This window comes from Rhinopithecus roxellana, chromosome 21 (genome assembly GCF_007565055.1).
Source record: "Rhinopithecus roxellana isolate Shanxi Qingling chromosome 21, ASM756505v1, whole genome shotgun sequence".
In the NCBI taxonomy this organism is placed as follows: Eukaryota; Metazoa; Chordata; class Mammalia; order Primates; family Cercopithecidae; genus Rhinopithecus; species Rhinopithecus roxellana.
This window is the reverse complement of record NC_044569.1, coordinates 47542764-47564155: the sequence shown is the minus strand read 5'-3', so window position 1 is coordinate 47564155 and position 21392 is coordinate 47542764. Positions and strand designations below refer to the sequence as shown.

The following is a 21392-nucleotide window of genomic DNA, read 5'->3' as shown; positions in this document are numbered from 1 at the left end:
TTCATGACTTTGATGCTTTTCAAAATTATAGGCAAGTAATTTTGTAGGAAGTCTATCAATTTGCATTTTTCTGATATTTCCTCATGATTAAATTTATCTTTTGGAGTAATATCGCAGAGTGATGCTCTGTTCTTATTGCATTCTATCTGATGGCAAACAGTTTCATGAAATGATTGATGCCTTACAAAAAGTTTATGAGGACAATTTCCTGAAGAAATCAGCAAGTTACCAATGGATAACTTATTTTAAGAAGGGATGAGATGATGTTGGAGATGAGGCCTGCAGTGGCAGATCATCAACATCAATTTGCAAGGAAAAAATTTCATCTCGTATGTGCCCAAATTGAGGAAGACCAACAGTTAACAATAGAAACAAATAGTCAACACGGTAGACATCTGAATTGGTTCAGCTTACACAATTCTGACTGAAAATTAGTAAAGTTTGGCAAACTTTCCACTCGGGGGTGCCCAAACTGTTGTGCCCAGATCAGCTCCAGACAAGAGCAGAGCGCTTTCAGTGGAAATTCTCAACAAGTGGGATCAAGATCCTGACGTATTTCTCAAATTATAACTGGACATGAAACATGGCTTTACCAGTACAATCTTGAAGACAAAGCAAAATCAAAGCAATGGCTACCAAGAGGTAGCAGTGGTCCAGTTACCGTAAAAACAGACTGATCAGGAGCAGAGGTCATGGCAAGTGTCTTGGCATGCTCAAGGCATTTTGCTTGTTGACTTTCTGAAAGGCCAAAGAATGATAATATCTGCTTATTATGAGAATGTTTTGAGAAGGTTAGCCAAAGCTTTAGCAGAAAAATGCCTGGAAAGTTTCATTGGAGAGTCCTTTTCCGCCACAACAATGATCTTGCTCATTCCCCTCATTAAACACGGGCAATTTTGTGAGAGTTTTGATGGGACTCTACTTTACAGTCCTTATTTGGCTCCTTCTGACTTCTTTTTGTTTCCTAATCTTAACAAAATCTTTAAAGTGCACCCATTTTTCTTCAGTTAATAATGTAAAAAAGACTGCATTTACATGGTTAAATTCCCAGGACCTTCAGGTTTTTAGGGATGAACTAAATGGCTGGTATCATTCCTTACAAAAGTTTCTTGAATGTGATAGAACTTATGTTGAGAAATAAAGTTTATAATTTTTATTATTTATGTATGTATGTATTTATTTATTTGAGACAGGGTTTTATTCTGTTGCTCAGGCTGGTGTACAATGGCGCAATCAAGGCTCTCCACAGTTTTGATCCCCCAGGCTCAAAAATCCTCCCACCTCAGCCTCCCAAGTAGGACTACAGATGCATGCCACCACTCCCGGCTAATATTTTGATTTTTTTGAGACAGGGTTGCTCAAGGCTAGTCTCTAACTGTTGGCCTCAAGTGATCCTCCCACTTTGGCCTCCCAAGTGTTGGGATTACAGATGTGAGTCACCGCACCTAACCACCTTTGTCCTTTTTTTTTTTTTTTTTTTTTTTTTGGAGATGGAGTCTTGCTCTGTTGCCAGGCTGGAATGCAGTGGTGTGATCTCGCTTACTGCAACTTCCACCTCCTGGGCTCAAGCGATTCCCCTGCCTCAGCCTCCTGAGTAGCTGGGACTATAGGTGAGTGCCACCATGCCCAGCTAATTTTTTTTTTGTATTTTAGTAGAGACAGGGTTTCACTATGTTGGCTAGGATGGTCTTGATCTCCTGCCTTGTGATCTGCCCACCTTGGCCTCTCAAAGTGCCAGGATTACAGGTGTGAGCCACTGCTGCCAGCCACCTTTGTCCCTTTTAAGTCAAACTGATGGTGTTTTCACTAATGATTCTTTCAAAAATGCCATGTGTTTTCTTGTGAGGGTTTGATCTCTGCCTAAAGCTATTTCTTCTTCTTCTTCTTCTTCTTTTTTTTTTTTTTTTTAGAAGGAGTTTTGCTCTTGTTGCCCAGACTGGAGTGCAATGGCATGATCTCAGCTCATTGCAACTTCTGCCACCCAGGTTCAAGTGATTCTCCTGCCTCAGCCTCCTGAGTAGCTGGGATTAAAGGCATGTGCCACCACGTCCGGCTAATTTTGTACTTTTTAGTAGAGACGGGTTTTCTCCATGTTAGTCAAGCTGGTCTCAAACTCCCGACCTCTGGTGATCCTCCCACCTCGGCCTCCCAAAGTGCTGGGATTACAGACATGAGCCACTGCATCTGGCCTCCTAAAACTATTTCTTAATTTTATTATTGTTTGTCCTGGAGAGGCTGAGGACAAAATGTTAGCACCCTGTCTAGAAATCTCCTTAGCTAGATCATCCATTGCATTAAGTAAAAATTTCTATTTTTCATGTGATGGCAGCTGACCATTTTGCTTTACTTTCAACCAGTACATAACAAGGGTCCTCTTTCCTCCAGCTTCTGATAACATTGTCCTCACTTTCCTTTAGTACTTCCAGGTACTTTCTGCCAACAGCAAAGCCAATATTAGCTTCTAACATACTTGGAACTTCCATTCTCAATATAGGCCAGGTCAGAATACAAGAGCACAAATACTGATAGTGGTGTCGTTCATTGATTAACATACCCTCTAAGGCTATAATTTATTGTAAATTGCCATTTTGAAATGTTCTTTAATCTATACACTTCAGATTCTCAATGTATATTTTTCTAGATTTGGATTACACTACCTGAATTGCTTGTCTAGTTTTTCATCCACAAAATCTTGTCTGTTACTTTATGTTATTTTCCATGTATGTATTTTTTAGTTTCTCTCATTCTTTTATTTTTTTCTTTTCCTTTAGTTGTTTCTTCTTTCAATTTCATTTTGGTAAAATACTCATTTTCATCTCCTTCTAAGACCTTTCTTCACGTGCCCTGAAAGAATTAAAGAAATGAAGCTGTTTTCAGAAGGAAGTTCTGTCGGTGGATTGTTTACCTGCGACTCAAACACAAACTCCCCCATGGGAAGGATGAGTTCAGTGATAACTACCCAAGCACAGTGAGACCACCTCCCACATTTTACAATTACTGAGCACTAAGACCTTGTCATCAGAGGGTAGTGGTTAGGTGGTGAGGACACCTTGGCTCAGGTGACAGATTCAGGAGTGGGGCTAGAGACACGGGTGGGGCTTGGCAAGAGGGGCGGAGCCTGAGTGGAACCAAGTTTGGCAAGACGACTAGAGTTATTAGGGGTGACTGCAAAGGCCAGGCTCTTGCCAAGCTGGTCACAATCTGTACTGAGCTATGACACCGTGAGCTGCTTGGCCCTTTAGTGAAAAAAACTGCTAGAAGCTCAGAAGGCTCGGAGTGTTCTCTCTGCTCCCCTCTCAGAAGACAGAAAAACTGAGGCCCCCAGATGGAAGGCTTTTAGGGTGGTCCTGGTGTCCTCCTCGAGCCATGGATTCAGAATAGCCCCTTAAAACTGGTGTGACAAAGGCAAGGGGCACAAAAAGGTGTGGTTCATAAAGCAAGGTTTAGAGGAACCTCAAATCAGAAATGATAAGCAATGCTCACCCCCAATGGATTTGCAGGAGCGCCCTCCATGCGCAGAGATCTTGGAGTACATATTGTGTAGTATTTGGCTGACTTGACTGATCACAGAGTGGGAATATCTCGACTGAAAGGGGGTAAATAACTCCTTGATGAAGAAGTGGATTCAATAAGAAGGAGAATCTAAGGGGACAAATTCCTGTATAAAATCAGAGTGGTGGTTATCCAAAGGGGTTAGATTTGCCTTCCAGAGGAGAATGAGTCCCTCATGGTGGGGCACTTGGGGTAACAGGCACTTCCAGGCTTGTCTCCGGAAGTCCCAAGAGTTTAGCTCCCAATGGCCTCCATTTTATCTTTCAGTGGAAGGCTGAGGAACCTTCTGAAGGTGAGGGAGTGAGAATCTTTTATAATTTGAGACTATTTGGTTTAGATGGATTGCATTTTGAATCTATCATATAGAGGGTCAAAATCTCGTTATACTATCCAAATCAACATCAGAAGTTAGTGAGAGATTCAGCATTCTGAAAGCTGAAGTTCATATATAGCTGTCTCAACTCTGGCTCAACTCAGCAGAGCAGGGCAGGAGTGGCAAGGTGGCACAGAAGTGTGGCAGAGCTACATTATGTGAGTTAGAGTTGAGATGTGGCCAAAACGCATCAGAATTCCCTAGAACAGCAGTCCCCAACTTTTTGGCACCAGGGACCAGTTTCGTGGAAGACCATTTCTCCACAGACTGAGGGAGGCAGGAGGGGATGGCTTAGGGATGATTCAAGTTTGTTATATCTGTTGTACACTTTGTTTCTATTATTATTACATTGTAATATCTAATGAAATAATTATACAACTCACCATAATGTAGAATCAGTGGGAGCTCTGAGCTTGTTTTCCTGCAACTAGACAGTCCCATCTGGGGGTGATGGGAGACCGTGACAGATCTTCAGGCATTTGATTCTCATAAGGTACCCACAACCTAGTTCACAATAGGCTTCATGCTCCTATGGGCATCTAATGCCACCACTGATCTGACAGGTGGTGGAGCTCAGGTGGTAATGTGGGTGACGGGGAGTGGCTGGAAATACAGATGAAGCTCCGCTTGCTTGCTCGCCACTCAAGTCCTGCTGTGCAGCCTGGTTTGTAACAGGCCACAGATGGTACCATGGAAATAAAAGAAGCCCTGATTTGTAGAATTTCACACTTTCCCTTGGTTGATTATACCCACTATGGCAAATTTAAAGTTCCCAATCTGATGTAACTGAAAGAGTGGAACTGGAGAGATGCACAGTAGTACAGCATTACAGAGCACTTCCACCATAGATGCAACAGACAAAATAACATCAAGAGCACAAATAATAGTAAAATGTAATATAATCATTAGAAAGGGTGAGCTTTTAGTATTACCTTTGGGATTTTTTTAAAACATCTATGTTGAAATATAATTCACATACCATAAAATTCACCCATTTAAAGTAAACCAATTCAGTGATTTTAGTATATTCATCGAGTTTGTAACCATCACTACAATCAGTTTTACAACATTTTAATCATCTCAAGCAGCAACATTATATAAATTTGCAGTCACTCCCCATTTACCCCCAAGTGCCCTCCTCCTTGGCTCTGGGCAACCACTGATCACTGCTTGTTGCACCAAGTTACCCTTTGTGGACATTTCACAAAGTCTATTGTGACTTGCTTCTTAGCATGTTGTTTCCAAGGCTCATCCATGTAATGGCATGTATCTAGACTTACCCATTTTGTTGTATTGTCATCCTTGTTGAAAATCATAAATGTAAATATTATTTCTGGACTCTCGAGTCTATTCTGCTGATCCATATGTCTATCCTTATGCCAGTCCCACATAGTTTTGATTACTACATTCCTTCATTCCTTCTTTTTTCCTAAGTAATATTCCATTGTATGGATATACCACATTTAAATGATCCAAACATGAGTTGTTGGACATTTGGGTTATTTCACTTTTTGGCTGTTATGAATAATGCCATGAACATTCATGTAAACATTGTTATGCAAACATATGTTTTCATTTCTCTTAGGTATATATCCTGTGGAGTGGAATTGTTGAGTCATATGCTAACTCTGTGTTTAATCTTTTGAGGAACTGCCAAAGTGTTTTCCAAAGTGACTGTACCACTTTCCAATCTACCAGCAATAGATGGGCATTCCAATTTCTCCACATCCTCAACAACAATTGTCAGTTTTTAAGATTATAGCCATCCTAGTGGGAATGAAATGGTATCTCATTGTGGTTTTTATTTGCATGCTCCTGAAGACTAATGATATTGAGCAACTTTTCATGTGCTTACCAACCATGTTTATCTTTTCTTTAGAGAACTGTCTATTCAAATCTTTTGCCTTAAAAAATTGAGTTGTTTATTGTTAAGTTCTAAGAACTCTTTATTTTCACTGGCTACAAGTTCCATATACATATATATATATATGTATATATATTGTTTTTACTGGATACAAGTTCCATATCAATATATATATATATATATATATATATAGAGAGAGAGAGAGAGAGAGAGAGAGAGAGTAGGTATGAGGAAAATATATAGTGTGTGTGTGTGTATATATATATATATATATACACCTAGTTTGCAAATATTTTCTCTTATGTTGTGCATTTTCTTTTTTCTTTATTGATGTTGTTCTTTGAAGAACAAAAGTTTTAAATTTTGCTGAATTCCAGTTTTTCTATGTATTCTTTTGTCACTTGTGTATTTGGTGGCATATCTTAAAAAACCACTACCTGATCCAAGTCAGAAAAACTTATATGTTTTCTTCTACAAGTTTTATAATTTTATTTCTTACATTTGGGTTGATGGTCCCTTTTGAGTTTTGTATATGGTGTGAGGTAGGTGTCCAACTTGATTCTTTTGCATATAAATATCTAGTTGTCCCAGCATATTTGTTGAAAAGACTATTCTTTCCCCATTGAATTATCTTGGTAATTTGTCAAAAATCATAAACATATGGGTTTATTTCAGGTTTCAATTCTATTGATCTATATGTATACACTTATGCCAGTAACACATGGTCTTACTGCATCTGTGTAATAAGCTTTGAAATCAGGAATTTTGTCTTGCAACTTTTTCTGGTCAAAGTCATTTTGGCTAGTCTGGGTCTCTTGCATTTCACATGAATTTTAGGATTGGCTTGTGAATTTCTGCACAAAAAGCAGGCTGGAATTTTGATAAGGATTACATTGAATATGTAGATCAATATGGGGAGTACTGCCATCTAAACAATAGTAAGTCTTCTTGTAATACATTAACATGGTATATCACCTTTGTCTCAACATATATGTTTTAAAATTATATCTTCATATAAGTTACCTTTTAATCTTGGCTGTACTTAACAACTGGCTTATAAAATTCTTGAAAATTTACAAATTAACTCTCAGCAACAAGCCAGTTCCAGCACACCACTGCCTCTTATTGTTTTTGTATTTTAAGTATACTTCACCAGAGAGAAAAAGGCTAGCTGAACCAGGATGGAGTCTTTAGGTGGGATTCACTGCAGAAACTCAGCCTCCAAAAGGGCTGAGAGTAGGAACCACGGCCATAGGTCATCAAGGTCGCATGGCTGATGTGGATAGAAGAGATGGGCTGGGCAGCATTAGCACTAAGAATCACAACTTTAGCTAAGAAGGGAAGCTAGGATGACAAGTGGCAAAGCCAGCAGCCACTAAGAATGAATATCCTTCAGGGTTTGGCATCTTACGTAGCAAGAACTGCTGGTCTGGAAAGGACCTAGTTTCTCGATGGACAGGGAATTACCTGCAGGTTTTCTGACAACAAAATGATGCCCATCCAGGAGTAGCCTTGGCATTTTCTAAATCATGGCAGAGGCAGGAAAATAAAGGATTTAATATCTGCCTTGCATTTTCAAGGTCGCTGAAAACTGCAAATGGGCAAAATCAATATCTTCCTATCAAGATTGCTGTGAGGGTTAAGCTGGGCATTGTGGCACATGCCTGTACTACTCAGCTCCCTGGGAGGCTTGAGCCCAGGAGTTTAAGGCTGCAGTGAGCTATGGTGGTGCCAACTGCACTCCTCCAGCTTGGGTGACAGAGTGAGACCCCATCTCTAAAAAAACAAACATCACCACCACCACCACCACCACCAAAAAATCCCCAAAAGCTGTTCTGGGGATTAAATAAAGGGGGTCAAGAAGAGGAAATTATTATGTAATAGTTTCCGTTCATTTTGGATACACCATTTTCAGTCACTGCCAACTGCCATCATTCATTTAAATCATTTATGAGAATGAATTAGCTTCTTTCAGCAACTTAAAGTCTACCCTTACCCTCATTGTTCATCTCAGACCTGCATCTCTAACACCACAATTCCTATCACACTCTCAGACCCCTGTGGAGAACAGAGGCACCATCTTTCTACTCTGACCTTCTCTTCTTTATCTTTTATTTCCTTAGGGATCCAAACTATTGAGGTGGCCTACACTTCTGATTCACTAGTAGATTTATTTTCCCACTTGTATTGATTCCAACTATAAGTCCTGGAGCCTGATTCTGATTTCTGGGCTGGAAGCTGATCCCCGAGTATGAATATAAAATCTGATCAAAATAGATCCCTTTTTGTCCCTCATGAAACCTATCTGTAAATACCAACTTTAATCCTACACTCTGCAGAAGCCTCTAGTCTACTGCTTCCTAGCTTCAGGTCCTACAGTCCTTGCATCTAAAGAGGAAAGTCTCTTTGTTGACTTAATTGTACTATGTGCAAGGTGAAGCATAATAAAATCCTTTACAATTGCTCTTTGTCCTTCATAAAATTGAGTATTGCTCTTTTTTCTTCCCAAAGCTACCATTACAGAAAATGTAGTACTTCATTATCCACTGCATTAATCAATAATGATTTAATGTATGAACTAGTTGTTGCAGGTGAGTAGGAACTATATGGGCCAGTGGTGTTGGGGTAAGAAGAATTTACCAAGACAGTTGTAGGTAAAGAAAAGTAGACTTATTAGAGAAAGTATAAAAATATGTTGCAAGAGTGTAACAGGCAGATTAGTAAGAGAGAAGCTGAATGCAAGGAGACAAAGGCTTGCTAGGGATTTTATAGGGTGGTGCTGGTGCTGCGTGCTGGTAACAGCAAGGTCACATCAAACTAACTTGCATTTTTCTATCAGCTGAAGGTCTGGTGATAGCTGGGCACAGGAAAATTGTGAGTTATTTGTGCAGGAGGGCTCCTCTGTCTTGGACCAGGAAGAACGGCAGACTTATAGCTTATCTGCTTTCTCTTTTTGCTTTCCCTTGGTCCTGCCAGCCTGACTCCTTTTCTCTAATTGAGACTCCATATTTCCCCTGTCCCAACCCCCTGACAAAGGAACAATGACAAATCTTTGGCATGTGGGTGAGGGTCTTTCAACTGCTTTCTGCTGACCAGAGGTGTAGAGTTGGCTTTACCTAGGATTGTTGTCAATTAGGAGGTTACATGGGCCTAAATCCCTAAGTTTGGAGTTACATTGGGCAGGGTGGCGTGGGACCATGGGGGAACAGCATTTGCAGCCTAAAATTTTGTCCTGCTGCATCCAAAGGAGAGTCATGGAGTTCTCTTAGTGGCTGATGCCCTTGCTATAGTAACATTTTGGTTTGAAATTGTTGTATCCTAGAAGACACAAAATGAGATGTTGCATTAACAATACATGGTGCAAATACACAAACTAACATGAGCATTATTATAGGTGGGAGAAGTGGGGCAACCCATGGCCAAACCCAGCTGGAGAAACTTTGAAATAGTTGTGTCAAAAAGGAATTTTGAAGAACTCCTTTTTGAAGGCCCTCTAAAATCTTGATGCTCTTTTTGATCCTTTTAAAACTTTCTTCTACCTGACCTGAGGTATTGATGGAAAAGCAACAAGTTTCATTTAATAGTATACAGGTGCCCCCTGCCTCAGTAGTAAGCACATTCCAAGTCGGTTGGTTCTGCAAGACAACCCCTGCCTATACATTTAGGGCCTGTTGTTGGGCCTTGATGGCTGTGACCATAGCTTCCCGAGACTGCTGTACTAGAATGGTGAGATAATGAATACAGCACTTAAGCATGGGTATACCCACCAACCAAAAGATTGCATGGGCTACAGAATTTCCTAAACCATTCCTCTCTATGGTGGGATTGTCAGTGGTGAGCACACCAAATGATAGGATGTTGATTAAGCTGCATTTCTGTTTCCTTTCTCCTGATGGCCTTTGGAGGGCCCAACTTATGAAGGATCCTAAATTTGGAACTTGGTCAGAGGATATGAAGCCTGAATAGTTATATATTTGAACCCCAGGTATTGCTGCAACTATAGTGCAAGTACCTCTCCATTTAATAGGCAAGTTTAGAAACATTGTGGATTTGCATAAAAAGAACCCAGTTCCTTTTAATAAAATTTCTTAGGAGGGACCTTGTAACCAGGCATAGATGTGGTTAGTTTCGGTTCGTGTATAATTTGCATAGAGGGATTGCATGGTCCCCAAGGATCAAATGTGGATGGGTGGTGACCCAAAAAGTAGTCATCCATGCGTAAGAGGGTGTGATATGGTTTTGTTCTGTGCCCCCACCCAAATCTCATGGCGAACTGTAATCCCCAGTGTTGGAGGAGGGGCCTGGTAAGAGATGATTGAATCATGGAGGTGACTTCTCCCTTGCTGTTCGTGTGATACTGAGTAAGTTCTCACGAACTCTAGTTGTTTAAAAGTATGTGGCACTTCCCCTTTCTCTCTCTTACCAGGCATGTAAGACGTGCCTGATTCCCCTTTGCATTCCACATTCTGCCATGATTGTAAGTTTCCTGAGGCATCCCCAGACTTGCATCCTATACAGCCCACAGAAATGTGAGTCAATTAAACCTCTTCTTTGTAAATTACCCAGTCTCAGGTAGTTATTTACAGTAATGCAAGAATAGACTAATACAGGGGATAAAAGTTCGGCTTGTTGTATTATGTGAATGTGGGGCCTGACAGATAAGGTTTTTAAATATGAATGAGATAAGGGAAAATCAAGAAAAAGCTGTAGACATATTAGTGAGGTTGAGAAGTTGTCCAGTTCTCGACCCCTATTCCCATGTATTCCATCCCAGTTGCTGAACTGTTTATAGGCATAAAGGAATCATTATAAATTTTGCTGGCATTATCTTTTTCTTTCCCCATCATAGGGAAAAACTGTGGATATGCACATTGAACTTATCAGAGTCTAATTATATGGCTCCTGTTCCCACTTTGTTTGATTATAATTGAGGGTAGAATTGCAATGGGCTGTGTTAAAATGCGTAGAAAAGGGCCAGATCCCTCGGATTTTCTGATGCAGAGGTGAGCCTTACAGGCCATCTCTGGTGCCTTCCCAATCTGGTCTGTCACGGTGGATGACTGCCACGAGGGATTCATTGGCCTAGGTTCCCCTCCTAAACCTGTGTTTTTGGTGTGCCTGTAAATGGTGTAGTTGAATCCAGAGTATCGGACTTGTTAATAATTTCTTCTATAGATAGCGGGGCTGCTAGGAGTATAACGTTATCCTCGAGTGCCTGTCTGCATGGGCATATCCAGCAGTTAGTGCTGTGTGTTATGTTAGCAACCTGACATTACTGGGAGGAGTAAGTGCCTGGCTCCAGCTGTGGAGACAACAGTTAGCCATGATAAAATAAAAACAGAGCTACATTTAAAGAAAATGACAATATATAGTAAACTCAGGGAGATAGGAGAGAAGAAGGGCTGTAAAGAGTATGAGAAAAACAGTTAACCAAATACCTAGTACCTGAACACATTGATGTTGTGGTGTGGGGGAAAATGACATTACTAGGATAAATATGAAAAAAAATTAATCTGGGTGGTAGTCTTGGAGGTTCCCCTGCAAATATCAATTGTATACTACCTCTCTTATAAAAGCATCAGTATTGGAGGCCATGGCAGGCGGATCACGAGGTCAGGAGATCGAGACCATGGTGAAACCCCATCTCTACCAAAAATACAAAAAATTAGCTGGCCACGGTGGCGAGCCCCTGTAGTCCCAGCTACTCGGGAGGCTGAGGCAGGAGAATGGTGTGAACCCAGGAAGCAGAGCTTGCAGTGAGCCGAGATCGTGCCACTGCATTCCAACCTGGGTGACAGAGTAAGACTCCATCTCAAAAAAAAGGAAAAAAAAAGGCATCAGTATTAAGAGGGTGAACTTGCTCAAGAGAGGCAGGTGAATAATTACTGAGAGCCTGTAGTATTAGCTTGGTGCAAAAGTAACTGCAGCTTTTGCCATTAATTTTAATAGAATTGAATAAAAAGACTCAGCTTTAAGAATAAGGTCTAAAAGAGGTATCAGATTTATTTCTATTAACTTTAAGGGAGGTTAAAAAATTCTAGGTTGTTTGGTTAAACAAAACCTCTTTTACCTTTTTTTAACTTTAAAAGAGTTTTTAATGTTCACATTCTAGTTCGACCATAAATAATGAGTCTTATCTCAGTACCAGCCACTTCGTAACAGCAGATTTAAAGCAGGGAGAGAAAGAGAGGAAAATAGAGAGCTTTAAAAGATTCTACTTAAGTCTGTGGCATGGGTTAACCATTTGAGGTCTGAATTTTTCTTGTAATTTGCCTATCAGTTTAAAATGTACACAAAAATGAGCCATAATATGTAATCAGCTGTAGTTTCAAAGGAAACAACAAAATTAGAAGATAGGATGTTTGAAACCGTTTTTTCCCTTTTTTTTTTTTTTTTTTTAATAGAGATGGGGGTTTCACAATGTTGCCCAGGCTGGTCTCAAACTCCTGGGCCCAAGCGATCCACCTACCTCGGCCTCCCAAAGTGCTAGGATTACAGGGATGAGCCACCACGCTCAGCCTGTTTTTCCCTTATAAGTCTGAGCCCCTGGATTGAACAGAAAAAGAGAAAAAGAAAAGAAAGGAATGCAGAGGAAGAGATGAAGCTTTACAGGAGGGCTTGTGAGCCTTTCAGCCACTGCATGGTGCGGGGCCAGCACCCCTGCCACCCTTGTTTATCTCGTGTCACAGAAAACCTCAGCACCCCAGACCTACACAGTATGGAACGAATTCCTTCCACCCCTGCAAGTCACTAGTTAAGGTGAGCTGTTTACAGGTGGAGTAGAGAGCCCCGGCAGCTTAAGGCCATCAGGTGTTGGCATTTTGTCCTGGGGGCCTTTGGTTCTTAAAGCAGTCCTGTTTCTAGTGGTCAAGCTTGTGGCAGACGGGGGCAAACCACGCAGGGCTTTTTCCATGTGTTTTATTGGGCAGTTTGCTTTTCAGTGGCCTGGCCTTTTGTACCGATGGCAATAACCTGGAAGAGTGTTCTTAGGGCAACCTGGAAGGGGCTGGTGCTTGTAAAGCAGCCAACAGTTGAGTCTGTGTTTTGCCTCTGCATTTTTTTTTCTTTCTAACCCTGTTCTATTCTTGCTTATAAAAGACTGAGGAGGCTAATTAGAGGATTTTCTGTGTAGGGGCCATGCTGTAGTACACAAGAAAAATAGACATTGCTTTTGAAGAGTCTGAGGGTTAAATTTCTCTTAATGTTTTAGGATGCAACCAGAGGCGAATCTGAAGAAACAGACGGGGTTTGTCTCATGGTGGGACTGGAAAATGAGCCTCTCGGTGCTAACTGAACCACACTTCCACGTGGGGCATCCCACCAATGAAAAGGGTTCCACTCAGGTCTGCTGAGGGACTCAGGTGCACTTTCTAAAGGGGTGTCCCACCTATTAGAAAAGACCTTTCAGCTGCCTGGGGGCCTCACACTGGGTGATCAGCCCAGGTACGAGGGAAAAGGGCGAAGGAAGAGCTCTGTCTGGTGCCAGCCCAGGAGATGGGAGTGGGGAAAGGAAGACTCACTGGTCTGAGGCTGTCTGAGACCACTTGATTTAGCAACGCCCAGAACAGGATGGCTCCACAGGAGAATCCAGAGTGAGAAAGAGAGGGTCTGAGTCACCTAAAACATGTATGAATTTGCCCTTAAGGAACTTCCACTGTCAGTCGTGTCACTTGTAGGGATTAGGGACTTCTGACTAGAAAAGGAGAGTCTTTTTCCCTTCTAGGCAAGGCAGCCAGCCCTGTCCACCCTTTGGCTTTAGGCAACACCGGAGAGTGACCCTGGGCAGTTATCATTAATTTCCAGAGGGATACTAGAAGCCAGCTGCTGGGAGACTGAAAAGAGAAAATAAAGTCAGGTCCCTCACCTGAAAGGGCAGTGGTGGTCACACGCTTCCACACAGATGCCTTTCAGTCCCACCAGAGTGTAGCTCTAGCCAGAGACCTTGAGTTGTCTCTGTGCTTAGACACTGTCCACTGAGGGTTGTGAGTTGGGAAAGAGGAAGAGAGAGGACAGAGGGTTCCCCATAAAGAAAAAGAGTTCCCCACATGGGCCACCAAAACATCACAGATGATTAGTGACTATCTGGGGCCAGTGGCATGGGGTTAAGAAGAATTTACCAAGACAGCCGTAGGTAAAGAAAAGCAGATGTGTTAGAGAAAGTACGAAAATATGTTGTAAGGGTGCAACAGGCAGATTAGCAAGAGAGGAGCTGACAGCAAGGAAACAAAGCCTTGCTGGGGATTTTATAGGATGGCACTTCTGCTGTGTGCTGAAGAGGGCTTTGTGCAGTACTGACAATGCCAAGATTGCAGTGAGCTAACTTGAATTTTTCTATTAGTAGAGGGTCTGGTGATAGCTGGGCATCGGAAGATTGTGAGTTATTTGCGCAGGAGGGCTATGTGTCCTGGACCATGAAGAAAGGCAGACTTATAGCTTATCTGAGTTCTCTTTTTGCTTTCCCTTGGTCCTGCCAGCTTGACTCCTTTTCCCTAATTAGGACTCCACACCAGTTGTTTTCACTTTAGATTAAAAGCTCCTTGAAAACAGGAAGCAGGCCCCTAAGAGGTGAAGGGTAAACCATTCAGGGCTCATTGTATTCACTGTTCTGCCTCCACAGAGCTCTGCATACAGCAGGGGCTGGATCAATAACTCTAATTGCCTAAGTGCGGATGGAGGAGTCTGGCCTGTTGGAACTGGTCTGCACTAACAAATGAATCCAGGTTCTTAGGCCAGTAGTTCATATGGCTTGTCTGGACATAAACATTCTGCAGGAGAGGCATCTCCCTGCCATCCTGCCGCCACAGTCCTTTTATGCACCCATCCTTCCCACCCAGCAGCTGCCTTGGTTGAGGTGATAACTTTAAAGCAGTAATAATATAGAAACCAAAAATGCTCACAGTCCAATCACCTTCCACAGAGGATGCTTCACAATGTAGAGGGAGAGTTCCAGATATCTTAACTGCATAGCCAACTCAAGACTTGAAGAAAGGCAGACTTACAGCTTATCTGATTTCTCTTTTTGCTTTACCTTGGTCCTGCCAGCTTGCCTCCTTTTCCCTAATTAGGACTCCACACCAGTTGTTTTCACTTTAGATTAGAAGTTCCTTGAAAACAGGGAGCAGGCCCCAGAAAACAGTGCTGCATCCCAATCAAGTGACCTTCTGTGACATGCGCCCACCCTCATCCCAGGAGACACTCCAAGGGTTGTCTGGGACAGTGAGAACCTTTCAAGACTCCAAATTATGGTTGTCCAAATATGGAACTTATTTATAAGATTGGTCAAACTGATTGTGGTGGATGAGGAAAGGTTTTCCTTATCTTTCAAACAACTCGTACCCAGTCACCCTCTCCCATTAAATGGAACCATGACTGTTGAGCTGGGCTGAGCCTCGGGTCCCATGTGTATCCCCAAAGGCATTGGTACTACAAGGACAATGTTGAGAGTGGGACCTGTCAGCTTTTGCTGCACAATGGCAAACAGCTGGCTGGACACTTCTGGTCCTTGAAGGACATGACCGTTTGGTTGTCATGGCAGCCCCATGTGAAGAAGGGTGATTCTCTGAGAGGGAAGGCCCACCGGAAATGGGCCCCATCACCATGGGAACCAAAGAGACCAGGACCTGCCATTCTGTCTCATGCAAGTAGCCCAGCCTGCACTGTCCCAGGAAGCCCCACAGCCCAGATGGCCCTCAGGGGAGCCCTTCACCGTTGCGGGAAAAACCAAGTTGGTGGCAGGAAGAGCCCACAGCCAAGCCGATCTCACTGTGGAAAAACTCGACCCTCTGCCTTCATTTCTGGGGAGGCAGATGGTAGAGCTGGGCCTCGCAGGCCCATGCCGGGGGCAGGTGGGATGAGGAACGCCCCCAAGTGGCCATGCGGTGTCCTCACAGAAGGCAGGGAGGGCGGGGCCTTGGGGAACTTGACACAATCTGGAGCATGAGACTGAGAAACCCACCACGCAGGCCAGCTGGAGGACGTGGCCTAGCCGGGAGCCAGAAGCTGGAGCCACTGGGTGCTCCCGAGGCCACCTGGAGCACGTGAGGAACCTTGTGACTACAGTAGTCCCCATAGTCCCCACTGTCCTGCGGGCCTTGAGGACAAGCAGAGGAAGAGGAAGGATCCCATCTACACCATCAGAGTCGTGCTACTCAAGGCTGCTTTGCAATTTTTCCTGTTCTCTGCCGGGAGCCACCTATTATACCACAAAAGTTTTCAATCATCATGTGGCAATTTTTCTTTCCTGGAATTTTATCAAGTGTCTTCCTGCTTTTGTCTTTGTACTTTCAAGACACTTTGTTATATATAAGGTGCCATTTATCATCTTGCTTTGTGCTGTTCAAAATACGTAATTCTGGCTAGGAGTGGTGACTCACGCCTGTAATTTCAGCACTTTGGGAGGCCAAGGCGGGTGGATCACTTGAGGTCAGGAGTTTGTGACCAGCCTGGCCAACATGGTGAAACCCCATCTCTACTAAAAATACAAAAATTAGACATGTGGTGCCACATACCTGTAATCCCAGCTATACTCCGGAGGCTGAGGCAGGACAGTCACTTGAACCCAGCAGGCAGAAGTTGCAGTGAGCTGAGATTGCACCACTGCACTCCAGCCTGAGGCACAGAGTGAGACTCTGTCTCAAAATAAATAAATAAAATAAAATGTGTAATTCTTCCAGCATTTAAATTATATATAGTTATATATAAATATATAATTTAAATTATATCTGCACAAACATGCACTGACATTTAAACTATATATATGCACACACACACACATATCTGTAAACCACCAGATAAAAACAAAAATGATTGCTTCTGTTTCAATAAACCTTTTTTTCTGCCTGTAAAATTAGAAAGGGTGGCAGGTGAGGTAATTTTGTTTGAACTATGTCTGCAGCCATTTAAGCCTCGTTAGAACTCTGTCATAATAAGGTAACTGATTTTGATCTCCATCTCTGAAAAAGAAGGGAGCTCAGCCCACTAGAAGAAATGTTGGAAACAAGACTCTGCTTGATAGAATTTTGGCAACCTCTCCATTGAGAAGTGTCAACAATAATGCTGTTTATCAGATTCTAGAAAGTGAGCAACCAAAGAAACATGCCAGGAAGTCTTTCTGCCTTGTGTAAATTTGTAAAAACAAGTATTGCAGACCTGAAGTACTTTGCCCAATTGCTGTGGAGAGCAGCTACAGGAACGGTTAACATTAAGTGACTGTTTCAGTCATTGAGTACAAACTGGCATCAAAAGGTAATCTGGTAATTTACTTTCGATAGTTCCTCTGTCTGGACATGGGAATGATGTATGATGCCTCCAGAGGAGAACCAGGGGAACCCACCCACTTTATGGTGCATACTTGGAAGTGGGGATGTAAGGAAGCCAGAAAATAGGTTGAAAAAATTGACCATTCTGATGAGACTGAGTTGACAAAATAAGGCAACCTGTATTTGTGACCTACATTTTATGTGTTTTCTTGTATTTTCTTGATTATTTTATGTTCTCTCTCCCTTAACAGCTAGTGAAATTATGTTTCCCTGAAAATGTCAGGCTGACCAACAGGAAATCCATGAGCCTCCGCACCTTTTCAGGGCTACCTCTGGCACCCTATAGATGTCCCAGACTCATCTTTGCTACTACTTTCTGTGATGTTGACAAATCTTTTCTCATCTTGTCTTCAACCCACTTCTCATTATCATTCTTTTTCTCACCCTCCCTTATATCTGTTCAGTTTTGTTCAACTGTGCATCTTCACATATATGCACTGTATAGGCTATGCTCTTTTGAAAGTAATAATGAAAATCCTCTTTGCATCTCTGAAAAGCTATCATTTCATTGACAAAAAGTGAACACTAAGTGGCCTTTAATTTTTTTCTGATAAAACTGGAACTCTTACATTCCACTATTTTCTCCACTTATACTTTGTATATCACAAAGAAACTTTCTGTACACAGAGAGATACCAGTTTTTATGAATAGTTTTCCTCACTATGTTTTACTCAATTGAACATTTTAATCTCATTTTTCTCTTGAGACTTCCTCTTTGACGCACCCACGTGTTTAAAGTGTGTTGTTTAATCTCCAAATATTTTGAGATTTTCTGGCTTTTCAAGTTCTAGTTTGTGTTATAGTCTGACAGCACATTTTGCATAATTCCTATTCCATTAAATTTGTAAGCTGTCTTTTATGGCCCAGAATACAGTCCACATTGGCAAATGTCTGTGTGAGCTTGAGAAGAATGTGTATTCTGCTGTTGTTGGATGCAATATTCTGTAAATATCAATTAGCAATGGTTGATTAATGGTGCTGTTCAGCTCAACTAAGTCCTTACTGATTTTCTATCTGCTGGATCTGTCAATTATAGATAAAGGGGTATTGAATTATCCAAACTAAGAGTGGATTAGTTTATTTCTCCTTGCAGTTCTATCAGTTTTTACTTCACATATTTTGACGTTTTGTTGTTACCTTCACACACATTAGGAATTGTTATGTCTTCTTGGAAAACCAACATCTTTATCATTAAATAAATAACGTTCCTCTTTATCCCTAATAATTTTCCATGCTCTTAAATCTACTTTGCCTGAAATTAATACAGTGACTCCAGCTTGGTTTTGATTAGTGTTAGCATGGCATATCTTTCTCCATCCCTTTACTTTTTTATTTTTAAATTTTTATTTATTTTTTATTTTTTGAGATGGAGTCTTGCTCTGTCGCCCAGGCTGGAGTGCAGCTGGCACGCTGTCGGCTCACTGCAACTTCTGCCTCCTGGGTTCAAGCGATTCTCCTGCCTCAGCCTCCTGAGTAGCTGGGACTACAGGCACACAGCACCACATCTGGCTAATTTTTGTATTTTCAGTAGAGACAGGGTTTTGCCATGTTGGCCAGGTTGGTTTCAAATCCTGACCTCGTGTGATCTGCCTGCCTCAGCCTCCCAAAGTGCTGAAATTGTAGGCATGAGCCACCACACCCAGCCAATTCCTTTACTTTTATGTCCTTCTGTTTAAAGTCAGTTTCTTGTAAACAACAAATAGTTGGGTTTTGGTTTTTCATTTACTCTGACACTGTCTTTTTTTTTTTTTTTTTTTTGAGATGGAGTCTCACCATGTCTCCCAGGCTAGAGTTCAGTGGTGCGATCTTGGTTCACTGCAACCTCCACCTTCCAGGTTCATATGATTCTCCTACCTCAGCCTCCCGAGTAGCTGGGATTACAGGCACATGCCACCACACCCAGCTAATTTTGTATTTTCGGTAGAGATGGGGTTTCGCCATATTGGCCAGGCTGGTCTCGAACTCCTGACCTCAGGTGATCTGCCCAACTCAGGCTCCCAAAGTGCTGGGATTACAGGTGTGAGGCATCGCGCCTGGTCTACTGTCTGTCTTTTAATTGGTATATTTAGATCACTGATGTTTAAAGTGATTTTTTTATATAATTGGACCAGTCTACCATATCTATTACTGTTTTCTATTAGTTACCCTTCTTCTTTGTTTTTGTTTTTTTGTCTGACACTGGTTTTCTGCTTTCCCTGATTTTAATTGAGAATTTTATACAATTTTATTCTCTTTTAGCATATTAATTATACTTTTACAACTTTTTAAAGTGGTTGCCTTAGACTTTGCAATATACATTTACAACTACTTCAAGTCTGTTTTCAAATAATGTACTACAACTTCATGGATAGTGTATCTTATAAGAGAGTATTTCCAATTCTTTCCTCACATCCTTTATAACATTGTTATAATTCATTTCACTTATTTATAAGTTATAATTACCAAATATAGCTGTTATTTTGAACAAATTGCTATCTGTTAGATCACTTAAGAATTAAAAAATAAATTTTATTTATCTTCATTTATTTCTTCTTGAATGTTCTTCTTTTCTTTATGTAGATCTGAATTTCTCATCTCTAATGTTTTCCTTCTTTCTGAAGAACTTCTTTTAACATTTCTTGCAAATCAGGTCTACTGGTAACAAATTTCCTCAAATTTTGTTTGTCTGAGAAAGGTGTTATTTCTCCTTCACATGGAATGATGATTTTGCTGGGTACAGAATTCTAGATTGGTAATTTTTTTTAACACCTTAGAAATTTCAATTAACTCTCTTCTTGCTTGCACAGTTTCTGAGGAGTGGTCCAGTTTAATTATTTTCCTTATTTCTCTATAGGTAAGGTGTTTTATTCCTCTGGCTTCTTTGAGGAATTTTTTGTCTTTGATTTTCTGCAGTTTGAATATGATATACCTAGGTGTGTGTGTGTGTGTGTGTGTGTGTGTGTGTGTGTGTATATATATATATATATTTTTTTTTTTTTTTTTTTTAGAAACTGATGTTTATTTTCCATCAACCATTTTTCCATGTTGCTTAAGAGCCCGTGCAAGAACAGCTTAAGACCATTTAGTGGTTGCTCCTACCCATTCAGTGGCCTGAGCAGTGGGAGCTGCAGACCAGTCTTCCATGGCAGGCTGAGCACTCCAGTCTTCAGTAGGGAACTGCTGAATAGGCACAGAGGGCACCTGTACACCTTCAGACCAGTCTGCAACCTCAGGCTAAGTAGCAGTGAACTCAGGAGCTGGAGCAGTCCATTCACCCTGAAATTCCGGTCACTGCCTTTTCAGCAGCAGCCTGCTCTTCTTTTTCAATCTCTTCAGGATCTCTGTAGAAGTAGAGCTCAGGCATGGCCTCCCACGGGTGTTCCCGGGAAATGGTGCCACGCATGCGCAGAACTTCCCGAGCCAGCATCCACCACATCAAACCCACTGAGTGAGCTCCCTTGTTGTTGCATGGGATGGCAATGTCCACATAGCGCAGAGGAGAATCTGTGTTATACAGAGCAATGGTAGGTAGGTTAACATAAGATGCCTCTGTAAGAGGCTGGTAGTCAGCCCTGGGGTCAGTAACCACAAGAAGCCGTGGCTCCCGGAAGGCTGCCTGGATCTAGTTGGTGAAGGTTCCAGGAGTGAAGCGGCCAGCAATGGGAGTGGCTCCAGTGGCAGCAGCAAACTTCAGCATGGCCCTCTGGCCAGTATTCCTGGAGGATATAACACTGACATCAGCAGGGTTTTCAATGGCAACAATGGCACGGGCCGCCAGCAGAAGCTTCTCCCAGGTCCTCTTCAGATTTATGATGTAGATGCCATCACTTTTCCTTTTATAGATGTACTGGTCCATCTAGAAGTCAAGATTGGTGCCACCTAAGTGGGTTCCTGTTGCAAGGAACTTAAGGACATCCTCCTCCTTCATTTGCAGGACATCAAGGGCTCCGGACATTGTGAAAAGTTTCCCTTTAAGTTACGACGGGAATCTGAAATGAGAGCAATCCAGAACAACGCCGTATGGACCCCTCTATAGGTAGCGTGGAAAAAGCAGGTGTATATTTTTTTATATTTATCTCACTTGGGCTTTTCTGAGCTTACTGAATCTGTTGTTTTGTATCTGACATTAATTTGGGGAAGTTCTGTCACTATTACTTCAAATATTTATTCTTCTCCTTTCTCTCTCTTTTTTTTTCTGGCATTTCCATTATATGTATGTTATACCTTTTGTAATTCTCCCACAGTTCTTGGATTTTCTTTTCTGCCTTTTTCATTCTTTTTGTTCTTGGCATTTCCATTTTGGAAG

The 21392-nt window shown here is 41.7% G+C and overlaps 1 pseudogene; it reads right to left on the bottom strand.

Moving 5' to 3' along the window:
* Positions 1-20151: 20151 nt before the first annotated feature.
* LOC104672783 lies at positions 20152-21116 on the bottom strand (annotated as a pseudogene).
* Between the last annotated feature and the right edge of the window lie 276 nt (positions 21117-21392).